Source organism: Macaca fascicularis, chromosome 12, assembly GCF_037993035.2.
Source record: "Macaca fascicularis isolate 582-1 chromosome 12, T2T-MFA8v1.1".
Taxonomy (NCBI): Eukaryota; Metazoa; Chordata; class Mammalia; order Primates; family Cercopithecidae; genus Macaca; species Macaca fascicularis.
In genome coordinates, this window is record NC_088386.1 from 84,937,755 (window position 1) to 84,955,897 (window position 18,143).

The 18,143-nt window shown below is 35.0% G+C and overlaps 1 long non-coding RNA gene across 4 annotated transcripts in view; it reads right to left on the reverse strand.

Annotated features, from left to right (window-relative positions):
• The window catches only part of LOC123567926 (uncharacterized), a 234,306-nt gene that overhangs the window by 92,574 nt on the left and 123,589 nt on the right, over window positions 1-18,143 (reverse strand). The window contains exon 6 of one of the 4 annotated variants that reach the window (XR_010579988.2): window positions 15,678-15,728. The exons of 2 other annotated variants lie outside the window; for them this stretch is intronic. This is a non-coding gene — a long non-coding RNA (uncharacterized lncRNA). Of the gene's footprint in view, window positions 1-321; window positions 963-15,677; window positions 15,729-18,143 lie in introns of those variants that run through there. One more of the 4 variants, XR_010579990.2, reaches the window with a different exon arrangement.

Genomic DNA, 18,143 nt, shown 5'->3' on the forward strand with positions numbered 1-18,143 from the left:
ATATATAATTTTTATTTCTCAATTTTATCTCAATAAACCTAAGGGGGAAAAAAGCGAATCTCAAACATTAAAAAATAAGATAAAATAGAATAAAATCTCTTAAGCTCTCAAAACCTCAATTAAGTTTAAAGTGTGTTTCTCATTGCTGTATTTATTTGCTTCAGCCCTTAAATATGGTAGAGAAAGAAATAAAATATTCTTTCAAACAAAACACTTCAAAAATCTATAAATAATGGAATGTCCACTTTCACTTAGGGTGTAGTCAGAAGAGATTGTCACTCTCACTCTAACCAATACAAAGACAGAAAAGCTACTAAATAATGTTTTTGTTTTTGTTTTTGTTTTAATTTATGAGGTAAAAGAGAGGGAAAAAAAATCTAAATGATCCCTGGAAACATAGGAGGAAGAAAAACTCATAATTAATAGGAATAAGGAAAAACTGCTAAAATGTTAATAAACTTTTAACAGTACTGTGTGGGCTGGCCTAACAGTCTAGAATTGTGGTGTGCCTTATAAAAGAACAAGTCAGCCACAAACCAATTCCCCATTTGACTTTCGCTAAATCATGTTAATAGTGTAGCAAAGGGCAGGGGCAGGGCAGGAGGTCTGAAAGAAATGGGGATATACACAAAGGATTATAAGTCATGCTGCTATAAAGACACATGCACATGTATGTTTACTGCAGCACTATTCACAATAGCAAAGACTTGGAATCAATCCAAATGTCCATCAGTGACAGACTGGATTAAGAAAATATGGCACATATACACCATGGAATACTATGCAGCCACAAAAAAGGATGAGTTCGTGTCCTTTGTAGGGGCTGGATACAGCTGGAAACCATCATTCTCAGCAAACTATCACAAGAACAGAAAACCAAATACCGCATGTCTTCACTCATAGGTGGGAACTGAACGATGACATCACTTGGACACAGGAAGGGGATCATCACACACCGGGTCCTATTGTGGGGAGGGTGGGGGGAAGAGATAGCATTAGGAGATATACCTAATGTAAATAACAAGTTAATGGGTGCAGCACACCAACATGGCACATGTATACATATGTAACAAACCTGCACATTGTGCACATGTACCCTAGAACTTAAAGTATAATAAAAAAAAAATGACGAGTTGATGGGTGCTGACGAGTTGATGGGTGCAGCACAGCAACATGGCACAAGTATACATATGTAACAAACCTGCACGTTATGCACATGTACCCTAGAACTTAAAGTATAATAATAATAAAAAATAAATAAAAAATAAAATATTTTCATGGTTCAGGCTTAAAAGAAAGAAAGAAAAAGAAAGAAAGAAAGAAAGAAAGAAAGAAAGAAAGAAAGAAAGAAAGAAAGAAAGAAAGAAAGAAAGAAAGAAAAGAAAAGAAAAGAAAAGAAAAGAAAAGAAAAGAAAAGAAAAGAAAAGAAAAGAAAAGAAAAGAAAAGAAAAGAAAAGAAAAGAAAAGAAAAGAAAAGAAATCCTCCTGAAATGCACTGGGCTTTGACCAAGTACACTTCAAAATGTAGGAAGAGAGCAGAGTAAAAAATCCTCTAAGCCATGCTGGGCCGTCACCGATTGCAAAGCAGAAGAACACCAAAGGCTAAACACAGGGAATGAAAATTGATAGAGGTCGCCCCAACTCTCATAGGGTAGATAGAGCAATGACAGCAGCCTACCAAAGGATGGAGACAGGGCAGGATAACTGAAAGAAATTCCCCTGAGGTGCACAGGGCTTTTACCAAAAGCAAAGCTGCAAAACCCAGAAAGTTGAAATAATATAGATCTATCTTCTGAGACATGGAAAGTTAGGGGCAGAGCTGGAGAGTAAAGAAAATTCTTCAGTATCTCAAAATATAGGCAGCACTCCTGTGAAGTAGACAGAAATCTCTGTCCATTGAGAAATCTGACAACACAAGTGAAAAACACAGTGATCTCCAGAGTCTTGCCAATTCTCAGGTCCCAAGCCATAATTTAGGGAAATTCCTGATCTTCCCCTCAAAACCATGTGAAGCTAGTGATAAAATTAAGTACAAAAGTTGCAACAGAGCACAGGCTCATTGCAATTACAGACTACATTGACATAGCCCCTCATCCTTACAACTTGTTAGAAGTAGTGTGTCATTTTCTTGAAGAAAATATTATCTTCAATTTCAACTCTTCTTTGATACAATTTATTTTATACAATCAAAAATTATGAGACATGCATAAAACCAGTAGTATATATGTGATCCAGAATCAAAAGGAAAGTAGTCAACACAAGCCAACCCTCAGAGGAGACGGATGTCAGAATTAGCAGACAAGGGTTTTAAAATAACATAATAAATATTTTATGAGACTGAGAAAAATACGTAGTTAATTTACATGATAATACAGAAAATTTGAGCAAAAATGTTAAAAATAGAAAAGAATCAAATGGAAATTATAGAACTAAAAAATACAAAATTTACAAAATTAGATATGAAGCAGTCATTCGATGACCTAATAGCAGATTGAATGTGAGAAGGAAAAGAATCAGTGAAGTTGAAACAAAAAAATTAACCAGGCCAGGCACAGTGGCTCACACCTGTAATCCCAGCACTTTGGGAGGCAGAGGCGGGTGGATCACGAGGTCAGGAGATAGAGACCATCCTGGCCAACATGGTGAAACCCCGTCTCTAATAAAATATAAAAAATTAGCCAGGCATGGTGGTGTGTGCCTGTAATCCCAAATCTCATCTTGCATTCACACGTGTTGTGGGAGGGAGATAAATGAATAATGCGGGCAGATATTTCCCTTGCTGTTCTCATGATAGTGAAAAAGTCTCATGAGATCTGATGGTTTTAAAAATGGGAGTTTCCCTGCACAAGCTCTCTCTTTGCCTACTGCCATCCATGCAATACATGACTTGTTCCTCCTTACCTTCTGCCATGATTGTGGGGCCTCCCCAGCCATGTGGAACTATAAATCCATTAAGCTCTTTTTAATGTATATGTCTTTATCAGCAGCATGAAAACAAACTAATACATATATATACTAGTTTTAAAAGTGGTGAAAATAAGGAAGTTAGTGAGATTATATAAATCTCTGAGACAAGGTAGACTTTGTGACTAGAGATAAACAGAAAAAATGATAAAATGTAGAAATATCAAGAAGATTCAGCAATATAATAGTGTATGTTATAATAATAAAGCCACCAAAGTACATGATTCAAAGACTGAGACGTAACAGAAGAAATAGATAAAATCACAAATTAGTTGAGGATTATAACCTTCTCTTGACATTGATTCATAATAGAAGCAGTTAAAAACAGATTATTAAGGGTATAGATAATGTGAGTATTATCAACCAACTTGACCTACTTGGCATTAATAGAGCACTATAACCAACCACTCCAGGATACACATTCTTTTCAGGAATATATGGAACATCCACCATGATAGACCATATACTGGGACATAAATCAAGTCCCCATATATTTCAAAGAATTGAAACCATACAGTTTTGCTGTGTCCCCACCCAAATCTCATCTTGAATTCCCATGTGTTGTGGGACGGACCTGGTGGTAGGTAACTGAATTATGGGAGCAGGTCTTTCTCATGCTGTTCTCATACTAGTGAATAAGTCTCATGAGATCTGATGGTTTTTATAAAGAGGAGTTTCCCTACACAAGCTCTCTCTTTGCTGGCTGCCATTCATTTAAGACATAACTTGATCCTCCTTGCCTTCTGCCATGATGGCGAGACCTCCCCAGCCACATGAAACTATAAGTTCATTAAACCCTTTTTCCTGCATAAATTACCCACTCTCAGGTATGTCTTTATAAGAAATGTGAAAATGGACTAATACAGTAAATTGGTACCAGTAGAGTGGGGCGCTGCTGAAAAGATACCCAAAAATGTGGAAGTGACTTTGGGACTGGGTAACAGGCAGAGATTGGAACAGTTGTGTTTTGGAGACAACATTATTAAATCTACAGTTAATCTAAAAATCCTCAAATATTTGGAAATTAAGCAACACTTCTCAAAAACTCATGGATCAAAAGAGAAATCACAAAGAAAATTGGAATTATTTTAAACGGAATAATAATGAAAATACAACACATCAGTTTTTCACATAAAGCACATCTCACAGGAAAATTTATAGTAATTAAATGAGAATATTAGGGGGAAAAAAGAAGAGTTTAAATTGAATGATCTAATCTACTCTTTCAGAATTTGAAAAAGGAAGAATAAATTAGAGCCAAAGAAAGTAGGAAAGGTGAAAGTTTAAAGATAGAAATAGAAATCAATGAAACAGAAAATGCACTAACAATAGAGAAATCAACAAAGTCAAAAGACCATCCTTTTTAAAAGATTAATGAAATTGCTAAACTTCTAGCAGGACTGATCAAGAGGAGAAATAGAGTAAGTACAAATTACTAATATAACAGATGAAAGAGGGATATCACTTCAAAGCTTGTAGATATTAAAAGGATTATAAACAATTTTATTCCAATGAATTTGACATCTGAAATAGTATGAGCAAATTCCTTGAAAAGTACAACTTAAAACTCACACAAGAAACAAAATCTGAGTAGCTAAATGTTATGAGTTGAATTCTCTAACCCCAAAATTCTATACTGAAGTCCTAACCCCCTGTGCCTCAAAATGTAATTTTATTTGGACATAGGGTCTTTAAAGAGGTAATTCAGTTAGTATGATGTCATTAAGTTGGGCCCTAACCTAATATGACTGATGTTCTTATAAGAAGATAAAATCACAAATATACACAGAGGGAATACATGTAAAAAGACAGAGAAGACACCAATCTATCAGTTAAGAAGACAGGCCTCAAAAGAAACCAATCCTGCTGACACACTGATGTCAGACTTCTAGACTCCAGAATTATGAGAATATAAATTTCCATTGTTTAAGCCATCCAGTCTGTAGGACTTTGTTATGGCTTTCCTAGAAACTGATACATCATACTACTGATAATGAAAGGAAGACTGTAAAAATAAAATGCAGTCATCTCAATATATTTGATATAATGATACAATGTATCTCAGCATAAAAATTAAGATATAATACAGTAATCTCAATAGATTTTTTAAACTATACTTAACAATATTAAACACCCAGTCATAATTCAAAATTCTTAGCAAATTAGGAATAGATAGGAATTGTTTAAATATAATAAAAGGCATCTATTTTTTTAAAGTAACATACTATATAATAGTAAAACACTGAAGGCTGTCACCCTAAAATTGGGAACAAAGTAGGGTGTCTTCTCTCATCACTTGATGGTACTAAGTCCTAGCCAGTACAAAAAATCAAGAAAAAGAAAAATAGCCAAAATATTGAAAAGAAAGTAAATCATTATTACCCTTTGATAACATTATGGTATATGAATAAAACTCTAGGGAGTCTCCAGAACTCAACCAAAAATAAAAGGTGAATTAGCAAGGTCTCAGAGTACATAATCAGTATCCAAAAATTAACTCTTTTAAAATATTACCAACAATTAGGAATTGTGGTTTAAATATACCACCATTTACACTGGCATTTTAAAAATTACATGCTAAAGACTAAATCTAACCAAAGTTCAAGATCTTCATTAAAAAATAAAAATCATTACTCAAAGTAATTAAAGATCTAAGTAAATGTGAAGATATACTATTTCATAAAATTGGAAGACTAAAATTTGTAAGATCTCCTTTCTCCCCAAATTGATAGATAGGTTTAATGCAGTCTTAGTTAAATGTAAGCAGGTGTTTTTGGACAAAATACAAGCAGTTTCCAAAATTTGTATTGAACGACAAAGTATTAGAAAAGCCACAGCAATGTTAAAAGAGAACAAAAAAAATGTTTAATGGTTTGCATTACCTGATTTCAAGGCTTACTATAAAGCTACAACTATCATGTGATGTTGATGTTGACATAAAAATATAAACGCCTACCAATAGAGCAGAATAGAGATTTCAGAAAAACACAACGTACAGATGGTCAACTGGTTTTTTGAAAAGGCGTCAAGATAATTTAATAGGGGAAATTATAACCTACTCTAAAAATCATATGAGAACTGTCTATCCATATTTTTAAAATCCTTGTCATTTACTTCATATTATATGTAAAAAAAATTAACTCATTACTGATCATTGATCTAATTGTAAAAGCTAGAATCATAAAGCTTCTAGAAGAAAAAAGTAAGAGAACATCTTCATGACCTTGAGGGTAGTCAAATAGTTGTTGAACAAAACATAAAACACAAGCCATTAAAGAAAAAAAGTTAACACTTTATATTAGTTTCATCATAATAATCAAAAAACCATTTGTCATCAGGGAAATGCAAATCACAAACCACAATCAACAGATATTTTTAAGCAGACAACAATAAATACTGGCAAAGATATTGAGAAATTGGAAACCTCATATAATTGCTGGTGGGAATGTAAAATGGTGCATTTGGAAAACAGTTAAGCAGTTTCTCAAAAAAGTGAAAAATAGAGCTGTCATATAGCCCAGCAATTCCATTCTTAGAAATACACTTGAGAGAATGGAAACTTAAGTTTACCCCAAACCTGAACATTAATATTTATAACAGTATTGGTTGTAGTAGACAAAAATAGAAACAACCCAAATGCCTATCAATTGATGAATGAATTTTAAATGTAGTATATTCATACAGTGAAATATTATGCAGCCATAAATCATGCTAAATGAAATAAGCCACCTACAAAAGGCCACAGATTGTATCATTCCATTTATATGAGCTGTCCAGAATAGGCAATTCTGCATGATTTTTTTAAGCAAATTACCAGCTGCCAGCGTCTGGGGGAAGAGGAAAATGAGGAGTGTTAATAGATATGGGGTATATCTGAGATGTGATGAAAATGTTTAGAATTACATAGTGGTGATGGTCGCACAACTTTGTGAATATACTAAAAAACACTGAATTGTTCACTTTAAAGAGTGAATTTGATGGCATGTGAATTACATTTCAATTTTTCCAAAAAAGAAATCATTAAGAAAATGAATAGACAAGACAAAGACTGGGAGAATATGTTAAGAACATTTATCTGACAAAGATCTTCTACAATATAGAAAGAATTCCTAAAAATAAACAATATAAAAATTTTAAAAAATCAAAAATTGGTAGAAGAATGTAAGAGACACTTCATAAAGGAAGACACAGAAAGGCCAATAAACACACAAAAAGTTCCTCAACATCATTCTTAAGCAGAGAAATGCAAATAAAGCCACAATGTGTTAAAATTTTAATCTCACTAGAGTAGTTGAAACCAAAAAGATAAATAGTACCAAATAATGACAAGGATGTGGAACAAATGGAACTTTCATACATTGCTGTTGAGATTGTCAAATGGTACAACCACTGTGAAATACTGGCAATTTAACATAAGGTTCTGTGATGCAGCAATCCCACTGCCAGGAATTTACCCAAGGGATATAAAAACATTACGTCCATAAAATGGCTTTTACAAGAGTATCTTAGTGCTCTTATTTACAATAGCCCAAACTGGAAATAACACAAATGTTCATCATCAAGAGAAGGGAAAATGGTGGTACATTCATATAACAGGATATTGCTCAATTACAATGTAAAAAAATGAAAAACTGATCCATGCAAAAATATGGATGAATCTTACATAGATTTTGACTCAAGAAGCCAAACCCAAAAGAATACATACTGTATGAATCAATGTATATGAAGACAAAGACATGCAAAACTAATCCATACTGTCTCTGGTGTTTGGAGGAGGGTAATGGTAAAGTGACTAGGAAGGAACACAGGGAGCATTCTGGGTGATGGAATTGTTATATATTGGTTTGAGTGGCGACTATACAGGTTTGTACAATAGTCAAAATCTTTGGAATTGTAAACTTAAGACCTTTCACATTCTAAGTACACCACTCTTTAAACATTAAATAAACATAGAAAAAACATAAAAACCTAAACAATAAATCAATTCAGAAGTTATCAAGACTCCATTAAATATCAAAGAGTTTAGATTCAGTTTGAGTTTATGGCCAAAAGATTAGGAACTATTTTTTTCTGGCCTACTTTTTTATTCATTCTTTACATAAATACCGTGTTTGTAAGATATGCCTTTGTGTACATATTTTGCTCAATACAAGCACCAATATTTATTTATTTTTTTCTTTTTTTCTTTTTTTTTTTTTATTATTATACTTTGAGTTCTAGGGTACATGTGCATAACGTGCAGGTTTGTTACATATGTATACTTGTGCCATGTTGGTGTGCTGCACCATTCAACTCGTCAGCACCCATCAACTCGTCATTTACATCAGGTATAACTCCCAATGCAATCCCTCCACCCTCCCCCGTCCCTATGATAGGCCCCAGTGTGTGATGTTCCCCTTTCCGAGTCCAAGTGATCTCATTGTTCAGTTCCCACCTATGAGTGAGAACATGCGGTGTTTGGTTTTCTGTTCTTGAGATAGTTTGCTAAGAATGATGGTTTCCAGCTGCATCCATGTCCCTACAAAGGACACAAACTCATCCTTTTTGATGGCTGCATAGTATTCCATGGTGTATATGTGCCACATTTTCTTAAGCCAATCTGTCACTGATGGACATATGGGTTGATTCCAAGTCTTTGCTATTGTGAATAGTGCCGCAATAAACATACGTGTGCATGTGTCTTTATAGCAGCATGATTTATAATCCTTTGGGTATATACCCAGTAATGGGATGGCTGGGTCATATGGTACATCTAGTTCTAGATCCTTGAGGAATCGCCATACTGTTTTCCATAATGGTTGAACTAGTTGACAATCCCACCAACAGTGTAAAAGTGTTCCTATTTCTCCACATCCTCTCCAGCACCTGTTGTTTCCTGACTTTTTAATGATCGCCATTCTAACTGGTGTGAGATGGTATCTCATTGTGGTTTTGATTTGCATTTCTCTGATGGCCAGTGATGATGAGCATTTTTCCATGTGTCTGTTGGCTGTATGAATGTCTTCTTTTGAGAAATGTCTGTTCATATCCTTTGCCCACTTTTTGATGGGGTAGTTTGTTTTTTTCTTGTAAATTTGTTTGAGTTCTTTGTAGGTTCTGGATATTAGCCCTTTGTCAGATGAGTAGATTGCAAAAATTTTCTCCCATTCTGTAGGTTGCTTGTTCACTCTGATGGTAGTTTCTTTTGCTATGCAGAAGCTCTTTAGTTTAATTAGATCCCATTTGTCAATTTTGGCTTTTGCTGCCGTTGCTTTTGGTGTTTTAGACATGAAGTCTTTGCCCATGCCTATGTCCTGAATGGTACTACCTAGGTTTTCCTCTAGGATTTTTATGGTATTAGGTCTAACATTTAAGTCTCTAATCCATCTTGAATTAATTTTCGTATAAGGAGTAAGGAAAGGATCCAGTTTCAGCTTTCTACTTATGGCTAGCCAATTTTCCCAGCACCATTTATTAAATAGGGAATCCTTTCCCCATTTCTTGTTTTTCTCAGGTTTGTCAAAGATCAGATGGCTGTAGATGTGTGGTATTATTTCTGAGGACTCTGTTCTGTTCCATTGGTCTATATCTCTGTTTTGGTACCAGTACCATGCTGTTTTGGTTACTGTAGCCTTGTAGTATAGTTTGAAGTCAGGTAGCGTGATGCCTCCAGCTTTGTTCTTTTGACTTAGGATTGTCTTGGAGATGCGGGCTCTTTTTTGGTTCCATATGAACTTTAAAGCAGTTTTTTCCAATTCTGTGAAGAAACTCATTGGTAGTTTGATGGGGATGGCATTGAATCTATAAATAACCTTGGGCAGTATGGCCATTTTCACGATATTGATTCTTCCTATCCATGAGCATGGTATGTTCTTCCATTTGTTTGTGTCCTCTTTTATTTCACTGAGCAGTGGTTTGTAGTTTTCCTTGAAGAGGTCCTTTACATCCCTTGTAAGTTGGATTCCTAGGTATTTTATTCTCTTTGAAGCAATTGTGAATGGAAGTTCATTCATGATTTGGCTCTCTGTTTGTCTGTTACTGGTGTATAAGAATGACAAGCACCAATATTTAAACTAGATTAAACGACCCCAGTGCACACATGCATACACATTCAGAAATACCCCTTTCTGGCAGCATCATAAAGTGTTTTTTGACATCATTTTTTAATTGAATAAAAAATGTTTCCAATTACCAGTACTATAAACTTTTAGAATTGTGGGATTAATCCAAACCACTTCCTTCAAAGACAAGTGAATTAAACATACTCATGGAAGAAGCATAGATTAGAATCAAGATTTTTATCTATTTTAAGAGAATAGAAGAAGAGAAGGGGTTATAATCTTGTAATATTATGCAAATCTTCTGTTCTAATATATCAAAAACTTGATGATCCAAGATCATGCAGAACAGCTGAGAAGAAATCAAAGTAAACAATGTACCTTGCAGCCAACAGATCCTGCCAATATGAGATTAGAACTCTCCATCCTAGCAAAAAAAAAAAAAAATGGTTTTGGAAAGTTCCCTGCAACATTTTATGACTCACAGATATTCCCAGAGGTTCCTATTTCCATTCTGCAGTAGACAGTGTTTGAAGGAAGAAGTGCAGTTCTAATCAACTGTTGTTCTTAGGCAACTTGGCTGAAAGATCTGTTTAAAAAACATTTGTTGGAAAGATGATATGTTTGGGTGTTTTAATTTTTTTAAACAAAATTGCAGATTTTAAATTTAACTCTTAATTCAACATTGACTAAAAGAACAGCCTAAGAAAAATTACTGTTACATAATATATATTACAAACGTAGCAACTTTCGCATTTGAAAATTCCCAAACCAGGGGGTACGTATTCTTGGCATAGTCCCCCTTGCATATCCTTCCAAACTGCCTCCAGATCCCTGGCTCTGTATTCCATAGCTCTGGCTCTGATCTTGGCCACCCAGTTCAATATCCCACCTTGGCTTCTACTTTGACCAACACTGCCAAGTCACCTCCCATCCCATGAGAACTTGATTCCTGGCTAATCTCCACTTTTGTCTAACCCCAGCTCTCTTGTTTCCTTCTAAGCATTAAATACCACTCATGAGCTACATTTCTCCCCACCCCCAACCAGCTCCACTCCACTACAGGTTAGTAGTCTTCATTCCCCCAAGGCCTCTTCTCCATTCCTAGCCAGCTCCCCCATTCTTCAGGTTCTTTTCTCTCCAAGGCCCCAAATAATAAAATACCTGGTTCTTAACAGTTGCCATCATTTACATAAGGTCCATTTACATAAGGTCATGTGTGGCTTTTTCTGATAGTAACTCTAAAGATATGGATATGAGATAAAGTATAATATTATAAAATATGTTAACATTATCCCAGTAAAAGCCGTTCTTTCATTTAATTGGCATGTTAATAGAAGGAAGACTGATCTCTCCTGACTCCTTAAGTGACTCATTGCTGCTGTGCTCTACAACCAAGCTCAGTCTTCCATTTCTCATTGACTCTTGGCTATTCCCTCAAACATGCTATCTTTAAAAAAAATTTGCTCTCCCAGGTTCCACATCCATACCTCCCTTGATTCTGTTGTGAATCAGACTCTGTACAGATACGGCAAAATAGATCTAGCCTAGACACATGCTTAGTGTGACTTACACAGCATTTTAGATTTTTTCAGTCAGGCACAGTGGCTCACACCTGTAATCCCAGCACTTTGGGAGGCCAAGGCGGGTGGACCACCTGAGGCCAGGAATTCAAGACCAGCCTGGCTGACATGGCGAAACCCTATCTCTACAAAAATACAAAAAATTAGCTGGGTGTGGAGGTGTGCACCTGTAATCTCAGCTACTCAGGAGGCTGAAGCATGACAATTGCTTGAACCAAGGAAGCAGAGGTTACTATCAGCTGAGATTGAGCCACTGCACTCCAGCCTGTACAACAGAGTAAGACTCTGTCTCAAAAAAAAAGGTTTTTTTCAATTTGCTAACAGTTTAAAAATTGGAAAACTGAAAACTGAGCCTAAAAATAGAGATTTCTAGTTTCACTTGATGCTCAGATCATCCACCTCTGGATTTACATTTGTGAATAGCAGCATCTCTTATCAAAACACCAGGGGTTCAGGCTAGGTCGTGCTGCTCACCACACAGAAAGCTAATCACTGAGCCAAGGAAGAAGGCTTTATTCAGATGCTGCAGCTGAGGAGATGGAAGATCAGTCTCAAATTCATCTCCTCAACCAACTAAAATTAGGCGGTTTTGCAGCAGGAAAGAAATGTAACTATGTGTCAGAAAATAGGAATTAGAGATGGGTAAAGAAAAAGAGTTGATCAATAGGAAGCAGGTAGTAAGTTAGGCAATCACAACAGGTGTGGGGTCTGACATCTCATTGTCCAGATGCAGTAATTTCCTAACTTTCAGTTCCTTGATATTATTTGGGAGGCCTGGTGGTTGATTTTCTGAGAAAGGAACTCAGATAAGACAAAGTTTCTCAAGTTTAAGACTGAGAGGGTCAATTTCCATGTTTATTCAAAAGAAATCATAAATATCAGTTCCATGGGACAACTGGGTCAATTTTATCCCCTTCTTTCTATTTATGAATTTCCCAATCATGGGGAATCCGGTCATCAATCTTTCTGACAGCTTCATGCTGAGAAGGTGTGTCATGGGATAAGGCTAAGAGTCAACGCACTTCTGGGGCTCTGCAGACCAGCAGCAGGGTAAGGGGCAAGACCTTTTCCCAGGCAAGACTGGTCTCCCGACAACTAGGTTCCCCTTGGCCACAAGTGGCTCCATTCAGTCAGTGGGGGGCTTAGGACTTTTTGTCCCATACCATTGCTGGAGTAGTGTGCTACATGCCCCAGGTTCACCCTATTCCTCAGTGAGATCTCTATGGCCAAAGGAATTAGAGTCAAGACTTATAGCAAATTAAATGTTCTAGGCCAGATGGGATTGGAGGTGGGCAGATATTCTTACTCTTTAAAACTATTTAAGCAACATAAGACTTAAAAACTAAAAGCCAAAAGTAAGGTTACAGTATTGTTTACAACTCAAAGGAATCTCCTTTGCCATTAAGAGGCCATACTCTGGCCTGGGAGGCCCAGCTCCCTAGGCTCCCAAACTGAGTTGTGTCTTCAACCTTGGCCTAGAATGGTGAGCTCTTTTTAAGGTCTAGGTAAGGGCACATCAACCCTTAACTAATATATATATATTAAATAAATATATATAACTAATTTTAAATATAACTAATTTTAGTCCTCAAAATCTTATACGTCCACCTTTTCCACAATAGTCCCTGGCCTACAGGGATTGAATAGTTTTCATTTCTGGCCCTGTGTCTCACAAAAGCAGTTCATTTTGATTGTCACCTCTCCTGGGTTTCTGAAGATGAGCTTTTGACTGATGTCAGTGTTCAAGATTTAGCAGGTGTCAGTGCCATTTGCAAACCCAGGAGTCAAAGTCCTGTAACTTAGCAGCACAAGGATTACTTAATAGGATGTTTTCCAAAGATGTTAAAAGTCTCAAAATATTTGGTCAAAACAGAATTACAGGTCATTGTAAAATAATAATTATTCATTTAACCAAAGTTAAATCAAAAAGACTTTTAATATAAAAATAAAGTTACAATATATGAGCACTCTACCTATAATATGCAGATAGACTACTTTGGTGTAAAATAAGTTTCTATCTACAATATAAATGATCAAGTATAGTATATGCATTTATGATAAGAACAGAAGCCAAAGCTTAATGAAATGTTTACAGATATATAAAAGAACATCTAGAAATTTGTGGTTCAGTTTACTAACACTGCAGAAAGTCCTACAATTCTAACATGACTCTAGATGTCATGTAGAGTGACTAACATGTAGAGTCACTAACGTGATTCTAACATGTCACAAATTAAAATAATGCCATTTGGTGTCTAGTAGTTGCTGCCAGCAGCACTTCAAACCATTGTATTAAAGTTGTTAGGTTACTTCTTGCATATGTCTAATTGCTAGCATTCTAGTGATGCAATTGTGAGCAAAAGCATAAAAAATGAGGTAAGTCCTATGACAAACTTATCAATGTGCAACAGTTAACATTTTTTCCATCATTTAAAAAAATGGTAAAAGCAAATATTAGTTTTGGAAATTCAATATGAAGATAAATAATCCCCTTCCACTTAAACACTATATAACAAAAACAGGGACAAAATAAGAACAAGCACCCAATAATTTGTTTTCAGCTATTTAAAAGAGTATCATCACTTCCAGGGCTGGTTTCTACGTGCAGCACTAACAAGTGATTAGTTGACGTTCACGACTATAATCATCAAACCAGGACAACACTTATACATATTTTGTTTTCAACTACACACACTAACAGTGATAAAAAGCCTGAGATTAAAAATCACTAGAAAGTCTCATATTTTTAATTACTACTTAATCCAAGTGAATGTCACTTGATTTTAATAATGCTACTAAACACAACTAAAATAATTTGAGAGAAATTTGTTAATATAATTTCCTTAAGAACAAGGTCAATCATTCCTAAGCATTAAAACTTTGTATCCATATCACAGTCTTTCTGTATTATCTAAAGGAAAAGATCTGAAACTAACTCAAATTATTGATTGAACTGAATAACCGGAAATAAGCACCATTTAAACAATTTTATTCTCAGCTACTTTCTTAAATAACAAAATAATATACTATTTCTGTTTAGAATTTATAAAAACAAGTCAAGTCTTTTAATTTTGGCCAGGAAACTTAAACTCTTAAAGCTTTCTAGATCATCGTAGGTAAAGCAAAACCAATTCAGTTTTAAATGGCTAGTGTGCTCTATCTCTTTTTTTTTTTTGAGATTTTACAAAGGTAGCTTAGGAATTTTAGATAAATAGAACAAATGATGAACTGTTAGAAATGCACAGGAAACAAAATGACTACTATATATACAGAGCCAACTACAAGCCTTCTGTTAGAAACTAAAAATACCAATAATTTTATATATATTATATAATTATATATAATTTACATATTAATAATACATAATTTATATATTTATTTATTTGCTATTTGTTATATATTTATTTGCTATTTGTTCGCCTTTGGATTTTGCATATATATGTATAGATATGCTTATATATTTATGCTTCCATTTATTTATATATACATATATATAAAACCCAAAGAAGTACAAATAGAAAACAAATGAAAAATGAAAGCAAAAACAAACAAAAAATCAACCTCCAATTTTTCTTCTATTCAGTTTACCTTAGAGGCTACAGTGTTACACAGAGCCAAAACACACACACACACACACACACACACACACACACACACACAATATGTTGTTTTTGATACACAAATTAATGTCTTTTCATCCACCAATACCACTATACATTTCGTGTATTTGAGAAATTTACTTTAGGCACTTGGCAAGTAAGGACTTTAGTGCTAGAACCACCAATGCAGAATAGCAAACACAGTATGAAATCAACCGACACGAGCATTTACATGAAATTTGACTCCCTGATAAATCTAGCTTCATGCTTAACTGTATTTAAAAAAAGACTTGTCAAAATGCCAATGTATTTCTTTACAATATTTCTTATCTTAACTTTATCAAGACTAAGAGCTTTAATTATGAGCAATATTAATTAGCCAAAAATTTCTACAATTTCCTATCAGGTTTTTACTTTTTCATCTTTCTATTTTCTCTGTATGTGCCTGAAAACAGACATACACAGAAACAGGAGAAAAACTACATATGACTTACACAGACAATGTATGACATGCTTGAATTTTCTGTTTGGTCTTAAATTTTCTCCTGTTTAAAAAAAAAAACAGTCATTTTATTTTAGGACAAAAATTTACCATAGTTCATAATTTGAAACAACCTTTAGATAAATTCTGAATTTATCTAAAGTTATTCTTTTAAATAAATTATTCTTTTTTTTAAGACAAAATTACTCTTTTTTTCATAAGGACAGAAATTCTCTGGCACATTTTATATACAGAATTATATGTTAACTACAGTTCTTATCCTTAGTAACCTTAAATTTTTGTGAAAACCACTAGGAAGTAAGAAATCCTGAACTATCGGATATTAGTATTTTATATTTGAGAACATTCAACAATTTTAAAAAATACTTTTCTCTATATCAAAACCTTTTTTAATTGAAAATGACCAGACATCCAAAATAATTTGGATGACTCATCATCAAAAATAATTGAGATTTTAAATTACAAAAAGTTCACCTACAAGCATTTATCCTATTTACATGTACTCAATTCTTTCTCTTTTTTTTAAGTTTATCTGGATTACTTCTGAAAACTGAGATATTAGACAAAGCTAGCAGTTAGTTCTTTGTTAACCATTTCATAACCTGAGAATATCAGGTGTTCACCTAAGTAAGAACCTTAAATCCACGGATATTTTTGATAATAACTCAGAAGATTCAACTGTCTTTATTAAACTAACAACATTAAATTTGTCCAAAAACTCAAACAAAAGTTATTTGCGCCTTGGCTGGGTTTATAGTTTTATAACCTTCTGTGCCAAACCCTGACACCTCAAAATATCTAGCAGAGACAAATATAAAACCTAGACAAAAATGTATGCTGACAACTCCAAAGACATTTCTATTTCTACCTTAATAATTTTAAAGCCAGCTTGTTTATTAAAGAATTACTTAAATCATGTGAACTTGAAAAATATTTGGACTTATTTATTTAATTTATGACCCCTCTTTATTTATAAACCAATTTAGTAGACACAACATATAACATAATAAATGTACATACACATAAACACATCGAAATGTGTATACACACACATAAACAAAGATCCAATAGCTTTTACCTCAGAACTCCAGCCATGAGATAGCAATACAAACTCACTGTTTTATGAACATGTTTACATGGCTAAACTTTGCCCCAAGAGGTAATCCAATGAAGGATGTGAACAAGAATGTTAGATGAAACAGTTTCCATTGCAGTTTGATTTTTAAAGGCCAAACCTTCCCAGACTCCAAAAAACTCTGGGGTCAAACAGCATCACAGAAGAACCTCATGTACTAAGCAGACCTGACCCTGCTTAGAATAGCAGCATAAAAGCCTGGATACACAGAACTCCATCCCACTTTCCTGTTCAATAACAATGAGGCTCATGGAGATGCCAAACCGCCCCAGACACCAAGGAATATTGGGAACTATACTGATGCATGCACATAAACAAACAATCACCAAAGCACAATCCACCTGCTTCAGCAACAAGCAAGTCCCAAGAGTATCCAAACTGAAACAGTCAGAATGCTTCCTCTCTCCATTGGTTGGGCTTGTTCATCCTGCAAATGGAAATTCTTTTGGAATTCCCCAAACTGAGAAGAGCACATCCCCCTGTCTGGTACCCACAAAAGACACTAACCCATCCAGATGCAGATGTCAAATATCAAAGGCTACTCTTCCTAGGCAATTAGGAATGCTCTTGGGGCTGACAGCAGCAGGACCAAAGAAAGAGAGACCAAGACCCACCTCCGGCCAAAAATAGGCAGGTAGCTGCTTAGGAGGCCTTCTGAAACCCTTCAGGCCTGTAGCAGCCAAGCCACAAGCAATGTGTGCCTGGTCAGGGAACCAAAATGTGTTACTGAAACACCAGAGGTTCAGTCCGGGTCCTGCTACTTACCATACAAAAAAAACAATTTTGTAAGACAAGTATTGCCTGGAAAAAGGCTTTATGCATGTGCTGCAAAAGGAATTATGGAGGGGTAAGAAAGAGGAGTTGGTCAACAGGTAGCAGGCAGTCAGTCAGTCAGTCATGACAGGTAAGGGGCTATGATTCAGTTCCTCTATATTATTTGAGAGGCCTGATTATTGGTCTTACAATTTTAGATGCATAAGATAAGACAAATGTAGCTCCTCAAGTTTTAAGACTGAGAGGGTCAATTTCCAACATCAGTTCTATGGAACAATTGGGCCAGTTTCACATTGGTATAAGTCAAGCAAGATATGTGTGGATGCAGTGGCTTTCCAGCAGGCAGCTGGACATAACGATCTGGAGTTCATGGAAGTGGTCTAGGCTGAAGATATGGATTTAGGAGTCTTCAGAACATAAATAGAGGCAGAAGGCCTGAAGGTGGGCTAAGATACGATCATGTGAGGGAGAAAATATAGCAAGAAGGTCACAAGACCAGGAACAGAGCTCTGAAGGCCCCTGGTATTTAAGATTATACCTAAGGGATAT